Source organism: Carettochelys insculpta, chromosome 1 (genome assembly GCF_033958435.1).
Source record: "Carettochelys insculpta isolate YL-2023 chromosome 1, ASM3395843v1, whole genome shotgun sequence".
In the NCBI taxonomy this organism is placed as follows: Eukaryota; Metazoa; Chordata; order Testudines; family Carettochelyidae; genus Carettochelys; species Carettochelys insculpta.
The window spans coordinates 310,170,457-310,180,592 of NC_134137.1; positions in this window are offsets into that span (position 1 = coordinate 310,170,457).

The following is a 10,136-nucleotide window of genomic DNA, read 5'->3' on the forward strand; positions in this document are numbered from 1 at the left end:
TTGAGTGGCAAACAGGTCTATCTGGGGAAATCCCCCTGCATGAAAAATTGGTCGTAGCAGATCAGAACGGATCTGCCACTCGTGTGTGAGTGCGAAGTGCCTGCTCAGCTGGTCTGCCTTCGCATTGTGAGCGCCTGGTAAATACGAGGCTTTCAAGGTTATATTGTTGGCGATGCACCAGTTCCACAATCGGACTGCTTCCGCACATAAGGCACGGGACTGAGCTCCTCCTTGCCGATTTATATAAAACATGGTGGAAGGTATTGTCTGTACTGATCCCGACTACTTGCCTTGTATATGGTCTCGAAAGTGTTTGCAGGCATTGAACACTGCTCTGAGCTCCAGTATATTTATGCGCAGTGACTGTTCCGTGTGCTCCCCACCCTATGTGGGAGGCGTCGGTAGTGAGAAAAAACAGATATTTGTGGTTGGTGAAAGGGCACCCGTTAGCATGTTCTTGGGGTTCACCCACCATTGCAGGGATCTGCGCACCTGTCGTGGGCGACACCACCCTGTGGACGGTGTGTGCTGCCGGTTTGTAGACGCTCGCCAGCCAGTGCTGCATGCTGCGCATATGCAATCTGGCGTTCTGTACCACAAACGTTGCTGCTGCCATGTGGCCCAGCAGCTGTAAGCACGTCAGAACCGGCACCGTAGGGCTGAAGGTGATGACTTGCACGAGGGAACCAATGGCGCGAAAGCGGGCATCTGGTAGATAAACCCTTGCTGTGATGGAATTTATACGTGCCCTTTGAACTCTATGTCCTGTGCGGGGTCTATCTTTGATTTGCAAGATTGATGACCAGGCCCAGCGAGGAGAATGTGTCTGCTGTGATGCATATCATGCGAAGCACCTCCTCCTTTGAGGCCCCTTTCAACAGGCAGTCTTTTTTTTTTTTTTCCCCAGATATGGGAATATAAACACCCCCTGTCTGAGCAGGTAGGCTGACACCACTGCCAAGGTCTTGGTGAAGACTCTGGGGGCCGAGGAGAGGCCAAACGGCAGAACCTTGTACTGAAAATGTTCTTTGCCTACCATAAACCGGAGAAAACGCCTGTGAGCCAGGTGAATAGTTGTGTGGAAATACGCGTCTTGTAAGTCGAGGGCTGCGAACCAATCTCCATCGTCCAGTGCCGTAAGTATAGAGGCGACTGTGATCATCCGAAAGCGTTGCTTGCACAAGTACCGGTTGAGGCCTCGAAGATCTAGGATGGGCCTCCAGCCTCCTGTCTTTTTCTCTGTGAGGAAGTATCTTGAGTAGAACCCTTTCCCTCGGAGTTGCTCCGGCACTCTTTCCACTGCCCCTATAAGCATAAGATGGTCTACCTCCCGCTTGAGTCTCGCTTCGTGGAAGGCGTCCTTTAGGTGGGGTCTGGGTGGAGGTCGTGGCGGAGGGAGCAACTGGAAGGGAATCGCGTAACCCGTGGCTATGATCTCCAGTACCCATTTGTCTGTGGTGATCTTTTGCCACTGGTCGTAGAATGGTCGGAGGCGATGGTGGAATAGTAGCTTCGGATGACATTGCGCGATGGTAGTGATAGTGCAGCCCTCGATCTGTGAGTCAAACTTGTGGCCTTTGGCCCTGCCCCGAGGACGCACGGCTCTGTTGAGAATGTCGCCTGGGAGTTCTGTACTGTTGGTGCTGTTGATGTCGCCCTTGCTTGTAGCCCCTGTGGTAGATACTGCAAACAGCTTCTGCGTGTCAAAGGGGAGATCAACGATCTTCGCCTGCAGATCCCTCGGGATACCCGATGTCTGGAGCCAGGACTCCCTGCGCATGACCACTGCCGTAGCTGTTGAGCGTGCTGCCGTACCTGCTACGTCTAGGGCGATCTGAACTCCTGTCCTCGAGGCTGCGTAGCCTTCCTGTATGATGGCCTTGAGCACCGGCTTCTTGTCCTCTGGAAGCGAGTCCATGAGGGAAGTCAGCCTGGAGTAGTTGTCGAAATTATGGTTCGCTAGATGCGCTGCGTAATTCGCCATTCTCAACAGTAGGGTAGAGGAGGAGTAGACCTTTCTGCCGAACAACTCTAATTTCTTGGCATCTTGCCCGTTCCCCATCTTGTACTGAGAAGTTTTCGACCTCTGTTGAGACAATTCCACCACCAGAGAATTTGGTTGCAGGTGGCTGAACAGGAACTCCATGCCCTTCGTCGGGACAAAGTACTTCTTACCCGCTCTCTTGTTTATAGGCGGAGGGGACGCAGGGGTCTGCCATATTGTGGTGGCGGACTCCATGATTGCTTCATCAGTGGAATAGCTATTTTGGAAGAGGCCGGAGGTCTCAGGTTTTTAAGGAGCTTATGGTGTTTCTCCTGCACCTCTGCTGTTTGGATGCCTTGCGTGAAGGCCACCCTTTTAAACAGCTCTTGGAACTGTTTGAGATCGTCCGGAGGATGGACGTCCCCTGGGGCCATGGCCTCGTCAGGGGAAGATAGCGAGGAACCGCTAGGGTAAACCTCTATGGACCCCTCTGGGTCCTGTTGACGGTGATACAGCCTCTCGCTAGATACTTGCGAGGGAAAATCTCGGGGTTCCAGAATCAACTCCCCCTGAGATATCTGCGTTTCTGTCCCCGTCCATGATTGCCCTCGGGGATATTGAACCGTCTGGGGGGATCTGTCCCTGGGAGTATGTCTATGCCCCACGTGATAGGGGCGACCATGGCAACATGGGCACTGATCCGGAGATGGAGAGCTGGACCACTCTGGAAGCGCATACCCCCTGCGTCTGGAGGAGCGAGATCATCTGGGTGATTGAGATAATGGAGAGACTGATTTGTGGCAGTACTCCAGGGGTTCAAAGCCCAGGAAGGACGATGGTGGTCCGAGTCATGGTGATGCTGGCTGTAGGAATGGGGATGGGGGCTCAGGGTATACTGGAGGTGACCCCTGCCGCCTCGTTGGAGTCCGCAGCATAAGTGGAGGGCCTTAGAGCGAGTAGCCCTGCAGCCCTGTCTGGAGAAGGGCTACGGTGCTGGGTTTTCTGTGCTGCCTTTCCCCTCCCCTGTGGGGCTGGCTCCGCCCCTTTCCGCGTCAGGGATCTTGGCCCCGCTGTCTGCGCCGCACTCGGCACGCTCCGCTGAGGTGCCGCGCGGGTGGTCTCCCCCGGTGCCTGCAGGCCGCGTGCCTGCAAACTCTGCACCGCCGGTTCCCCGGGGGTCGGTGCCGCTAGCTGCAGTGCCGCCGGTCCCGGTGCTTGCCTGGCTGCCACCCTGCCCTCGGTGTGGGGCGGCTGTTTGATTATCGGAGACTCAGCCTCTGCCACGTGCATCTCCGTGCCGTCGCCGCTCAGCTGTGACTGCGGCTGGGGGCTGTGCGCTCCACCGTCCCGCTCGCTGTGGCTGCCGGCAGGGATTGGGTTGGTGGAAGCTTCTTCCGTTTTTGCGCTGATGGGGTTAGGGAAGCAGCTTTCCTTTTATGGGCCCCCTGCGGGTCCCTCCTGCTGAGGCTGCTGCGGCGCGTCTGGCTGGAGGGCCTTGTCAAAGAGCAGCATTTTCAGCTGCATCTCCCTGTCCTTCCTTGCTCTGGCTGTGAGCTTTGCGCAGAAGGAGCATTTCTGTGCCCATCGGAGGCCGGCATCGCTTTGCAGCATGACTCACACTTTTTGAATCCTGAAGAGGACATTGTGGTGAGTCTTTGAGTTATTAATAGGGTACTTAGCACCTTCTCTGTGCCTGTTCCCCTCTCGGACTCAGCCTGCCGCGGCAGGAGGCCTAATGGCCTTACGTCCCCGGGCCGCCGCTGCTCCGCTTGCTACTAAGGCTGTAAAACTTTACTTTTTACTCTCTTTTCTTTTTTTTTTTTTTAAACAACAAGCTAACTTAAGCTAAAGACTGAAAAAGAAGCTCTAAACACTTTAAAAACATTGAATACGCTAACTCTGGCCGTACCCTGAGCGGATTCTGTCTGCAGCCGATGGCAGTTAAAGAGGAACTGGCAGGGACCGGATCGCACACGCGGCCGGGAGCGCGCAAGGGAGCGGCACGCGCCGGCGCATGTGCGGTCTGGCAGAAACTGCTGAAAAGAGCTGACCTGCGGCGCCGGGGCGAGCCCGACACCTATCGTGGAGCACCCACGGGGACACTCAAGGAAGAACTTCTCTTTCTTCTTCGAGTGGTCCCCGTAGGTGCTCCACAGTAGGTGACTACCCAGCAGTAACCCCCCCGAAAAAGGAGGTGGGTACCCGATTTATGCGCAGCTTGCTCGTGAAAGGACTGCTGTCGACAGGCGTGTATCCTCATCAAGCATCCTGTGCATGGCATAGTGCTTGGCGAAGGTGTCATAGGAAGACCACGTCGCCGCTCTGCAGATACCTCTCAGCACGATGCCTTTCAAGAAGGCCGTTGACGCTGCCATCGCCCTAGTAGAGTGGGCTCTTGGCGGAACTGGCAGAGGAGTCTTGCAAATCTCGTAACACAGTCTTATGCAAGACACAATGTGATTTGAAATCCTCTGTGAAGATAGTGCTTCTCCTTTTGACCTGGATGCAATGGACACCAGGAGTCTGTCCGTTTTCTGGAAAGGTTTAGTTCTATTGATGTAGAAGGCCAGTGCCCTTCTTATGTCAAGTAAGTGCAACCATGCCTCTTCATTTGAGTTGTGAGGCTTAGGATAGAACGAGGGCAGCACTATTGGTTTGTTGATATGAAAGTCTGAAGAGACCTTCAGAATGAAGGCTGGGTGTAATCGTAAGACCACCGCTTCTTTTGAGAAGATCGTGCAGGGTGGTGTGGACATTATGGCCGCGAGCTCACTCACTCTGCGAGCTGACGTGATTGCCAGGAGGAAAGTCATTTTAATAGTAAGCAGTCGAAGGGGGACCATAGCCAATGGTTCAAAGGGCAGTCCCGAGAGGGTGTGCAGAACTAGGTCTAAACTCCATGATGGCGGTATTGGTTTCCGAGGGGGGGTACAGATTCACCAACCCCTTTAGGAAATGCGAGACAACAGGATGGGCAAATGTGGTTGATCCACCCTCTTCATGCCAAAACGCTGATACAGCCGCCAGATGCACCTTTATAGAGGATAGCGAAAGTCCGTTTTGTTTGAGTTGTACCAAATAATCCAGAATCGTAGGTAGGGTGGCATCCTGGGGTATTAGTTGCCTGGAGGAACACCATTCGGAAAAACACAACCATTTGTGCTGATAAGCCTTTCTGGTGGAAGTTCTCCGACTACATTCAAGGACTTGTTGTACTCCCTCTGAGCATGTAGTCTCTAAGGCGCTTAGCCATGGATTAGCCATGCTTGTAGCCGAAGTCTCTTCGGGTGCGGGTGCAGCATTGACTCCCGAGCCCGAGTGAGAATGTCCAGTAATGTTGGTAGGGGAAATGGCCAATGTTGAGCCATGCGCAAGAGCAATGGGAACCACTGTTGCCGGTCCCAGGTTGGGACTATGAGTATCATGCGTGCTTTCTCCCTTCTGGCCTTCTCCAAGACCTTGTGTATAAGTGTCGTGGGAGGGAACGCATAAAGTAGAGGGCCCTTCCATGGGATCATGAAGGCATCCCCCAAAGACTCCTGTCCCATGCCCGCTCTGGTGCAGTACTGGGGACATTTCTTGTTTTCTCGGGTGGCGAACAAGTTGATTTGGGGAAAACCCCATCTGCGGAACACTTGGTGAAGTAGGTCTGGACAGATCTGCCACTCGTGAGTGGGTGCAAAGTGTCTGCTGAGTTGGTCCGCCTTGATGTTGTGGACCCCCGGTAGGTATGAAGCCTTTATGATTATATTGTTGGCGATGCACCAGTTCCAGAGTCGGACCGCCTCCGCACAAAGCGTACAAGACCTGGCTCCCCCCGTCGGTTTATATAAAACATGGTGGTGGTGTTGTCGGTATTCACGCCGACTATTTTTCCACGCAGATAATTGTGAAAATGCCTGCACGCATTGAACGCTGCCCTGAGCTCTAATATGTTTATGTGCAGTGTCTTCTCCGTGGGGGACCATAATCCTTGAGTGGTTTTGTTGTCCATGTGAGCCCCCCATTCCAAATGGGAGGCATCTGTTGAAATGAACACAGTAATTTGCGGTTGGTGGAAGGGCACCCCTGTTAGGAGATTCTTGGGGTTTCCCCACCATGTTAGCGAGCTTCGTGCCTCTGTTGTAAGTGACACCCTCTTGTGGACGGTGTAGATTGAGAGTTTGTATACGGTTGCCAACCAATGCTGCAATCCTCACATATGCAGCCTGGCGCTTTGCACCACAAACGTGGTGGCTGCCATATGCCCCAACAGTTGTAAGCACGTGAGAACTGGAACAGTGGGACTGTACGTTAGTAGCTGTACGAGAGATTCGATGGCACGAAAACGAGCCTCGGGTAAATACACCCTTGACGTGACTGAGTCTATCCGAGCCCCTGTAAACTCTATATTTTGCGTGGGGTCGGTCTTTGACTTTGAGAAATTGATGATGAGGCCCAGTGAGGTAAATGTGTTTGTGGTGATGTGTATCATCCGTAATACCTCCGCCCGGGAAGTTCCCTTTAGCAGGCAATCGTCCAGGTACGGGAAAATGAAAACTCCCTGTCTGTGTAGGTATGCTGACACCACCGCTAATGTCTTGAAGACTCTGGGTGCTGAAGAGAGTCCAAATGGGAGGACTCTGTACTGGAAATGATCTGTGCCCACAAGGAACCGGAGGAAACGCCTGTGGGCTGGATGAATTGCGATATGAAAATACGCATCCTGTAAGTCGAGGGCTGCAAACCAATCGCCATGGTCTAGTGCCGTGATTATTGAAGCCATCGTAGTCATTTTGAAGCGCTGTTTGCGTAGGTACTGGTTCAGTGCGCGTAGATCCAAAATGGGTCTCCACCCTGCTGTCTTCTTTTCCGTCAGGAAATACCTGGAGTAGAACCCTTTGCCTTGAAATTGTACCGGTACTCTCTCCACCGCCCCTATGAATAGGAGGTGGTCCACCTCCCGCCTTAATTCCGGTAGGTGAGAGGGGTCTCTGAGAAGGGGTGCGGTGGGAGGATTTGGTGGAGGTAAAGACTGGAAGGGGATCGTGTATCCCATGTTTACAATCTCCAAAACCCACTTGTCCGACGTGATGCTTTTCCATTGTGGGTAAAATGGCTTGAGTCGGTGATGGAACATGTACTGAGATTGGCACTGAGGTACGGTCTTGGCTTCGCGGCCCTCGACATACCCGTCAAACTTGCTGTCTTGCACTTTGCCCTGCGGAGGCGTTGCCCTGCTGAGGCTGGTGCCTAGGGCCCTTATAATGTGTTTGTTGATGACGTCCCTGATCATACCCCCGTTGAAATTGGGTACGTTGCTGTTGGTAACCATAATGGCATTGCTGAGGATAAAATTTCTTCCTTCTGAACGGTGGGGTATATATCCCCAAAGTTCGAAGTGTCACTCTGGAATCTTTGCTCGAGTGTAGGACTGAGTCAGTCGATTCAGCAAACAATTTTATTTTGTCGAAGGGGAGGTCTGCAATTTTGACCTGTAACTCCTTTGGAATGCCGGATGTGTGAAGCCATGACTCTCTCCGCATTACCACTGCAGTGGCCATGGCGCGGGCCGCTGTGTCCGCCACATCCAGTGCAATCTGCACGCTCGCTCGAGAAGCTGCGTAGCCCTCTTGTACAATTGCCTTAAAAATTGGCCTTTTATCCTCCGGAAGGAAGTCCATGAGGGCAGTAAGCTTGGAATAGTTGTTGAAATTGTGATTCGACAAATGAGCGGCATAGTTCGCCATGCGGAGCAACAGAGTAGAGGAGGAGTAGGCTTTTCTACCCAGAAGATCCAGCTTCTTTATGTCTTTGTCCAATCCTCCAGATTTGTACTGGGACGATTTGGACCTGTGTTGGGACGATTCAACCACTAGCGAGTTTGGCTGTGGATGACTGAATAGAAATTCCATACCTTTCGCAGGGACGAAGTACTTTTTGTCCGCTCTTTTGTTGGTAGGAGGAGCGGATGCTGGAGTTTGCCATATATTAGTGGCTGCCTCCATGATTGCATCGTCCAGAGGAATAGCAATTGTAGAAGAAGATGGAGGCCTGAGGTTTTTAAGGAGTCTGTGGTGTTTCTCCTGCACCTCCGCCACTGGAATATCTTGGGATTGAGCTACTCGTTTGAACAGCTCCCGGAACTGTTTCAGGTCATCTGGGGGAGAAATGTCTCCAGGGACCATGGCCTTGTCTGGCGAGGATGAGGAGGCATCACTATGGTATCTCTCCTCCAATTCCTCTGGATCCTGGCTCTATTGATGTGATTGCCTTTGTGGAATTTTGAGGTGGGGTTCAATGTCTTTAGACCCAGCCTCTGGTTGGGGAACTCATGGTGTTCCCCCAGGTGGAAGCAGAACACTGTGGTGTTGAGGGGTGGTCGACGGGGATCCATAGTGAGACGTCAACCTCCTATGCTGACGCCCCGCATAATGATGGCGGTCGTAGCAACAGGGATAGGGGCCCAGCGATGGAGACCTGGACCATGACCCAAGGATGTAAGGGTGGTGCCTGGAATGTCGAGACCTCCGAGATGATACCGACATACAAGGAGAGCCTCTGTGAGAAGACACGTAGGGATCTCTGCTAGATGATGGAGAAAAGCGTGCAGACCCCTGGGATGGACTCCGAAGAAAAGGAGGAGGACGTCTGTGGCAGGCTGAAGGTGTTGCTGCCTGTCGAATCTCCGGTGGTGATCGTGGTGAGAGAGGCAGCGCGATTACCTCAGGAGAGGGGCTGCAGTGCCTGGTCTTCATTTTAGCCTTTACCCTCTCGGGTGGTCTTATCGGTGAGCTTGGTACCGGAGCAGGTGTCATGCTGATTTCCACTGCTCCTGGTGCCATCGTCGCCGGTGCCTCTGGGGAAGTCTCGATCGGTGCCGCAGTAGCCGGTGCCGGACTGACTAGTGCCCGCACGGCTCTCAGTGCCGTCTCCCCGGTAGCTGCAGGGCCTTGAGTGGTTGCATGCGCTGCGGCTTTACCAGTGGAGGAAGCCAGCATGCGCGGGCCCTTTGTTACGCTCGTCCCGCTCCCAACAGTAAGGGGCAGGGATCGAGTAGGTGAGGCTCTTCTTTTCTTCTGCGCAGAGGAGGTCAAAGAGGCAGCCTTCCTCTTGTGCGATCCTGAAGAGCCCTCCGCATGCATTGTCTCCGATGAGGCAGGCTGAAGTGCTTTGTCAACTAGCAGCATCTTCAGCCTCATTTCTCTATCTTTTCTAGCTCTATTAGTCAACTTGGAACAATGGGAGCACTTCTGGGGAACATGCGTCTTCCCGAGGCACCGTATGCATCTGCTATGGCCATCCGAAGCAGGCATGGCCTCCCGGCAAGATTCACACTTCTTAAAGCCGGGGAATGGCATTGTTAAAACTTAACTCTGAGTCCTTAGGTGCTAATAGCACACTTAACAGTCTATTAGGTGATGTTAATAACCGTTGGCCTTTGAAGGCTGACAAACAAAAGCAGCGGGCCCGCCCAGAGGCAGCCACTGCGGTTTTAAGATAGTCTTTAGCTTTTAACAACTTTTAACAGAGTAACTAACTATAATAACTATAGAACTGCTAACTATGAACTGTTAAAAACTATTAACACGAGAAAAAATAAGATTTATCTGTCTCAGGCGTTGGAGCCGGAGAGCATTCCGTCTGCAGCCGTTAGCAGTTGAGAAGGAACTGGTGGGGACCGGATCGCGCACATGACCGTAAGCGCGCGAAGAGCCGAAGCGTATCGGCGCATGCGCGACCCGACGGAGACTGCTGAAGATTTTCCGAGCTGCGGCGCCGGGGCAAGCCCGATACCTACCGTGGCGCACCCACGGGGACCACTCGAAGAAGAAACCCTATTACCAATCCTGAGCAATCCAGTCCCAACCCTTTTTTTTCCCCCCCTTAAAAAGGGCATCAGTCTGCTTCATGCATTAATTTGACTTCTAGGTTCAAGGTCAACAGAATGCAAGCTATCATTTTTAACATAGGTTCTACCCTTTGTTGCAAAGGCAACCACCTGAACATGAATTAGCTTAAAGTTTTCTGAACAGCAGATAGGTGCAAACTCTCCCATTCATCTCTAAGTGCTAACTATGAAGCCAGTGAGGGCTATTTAAAAATCAGATTTGAAAATAATACAAGTATGCAGTTTGCCTGCAAAAGATAACTCTATATGCGCACCAGGTAG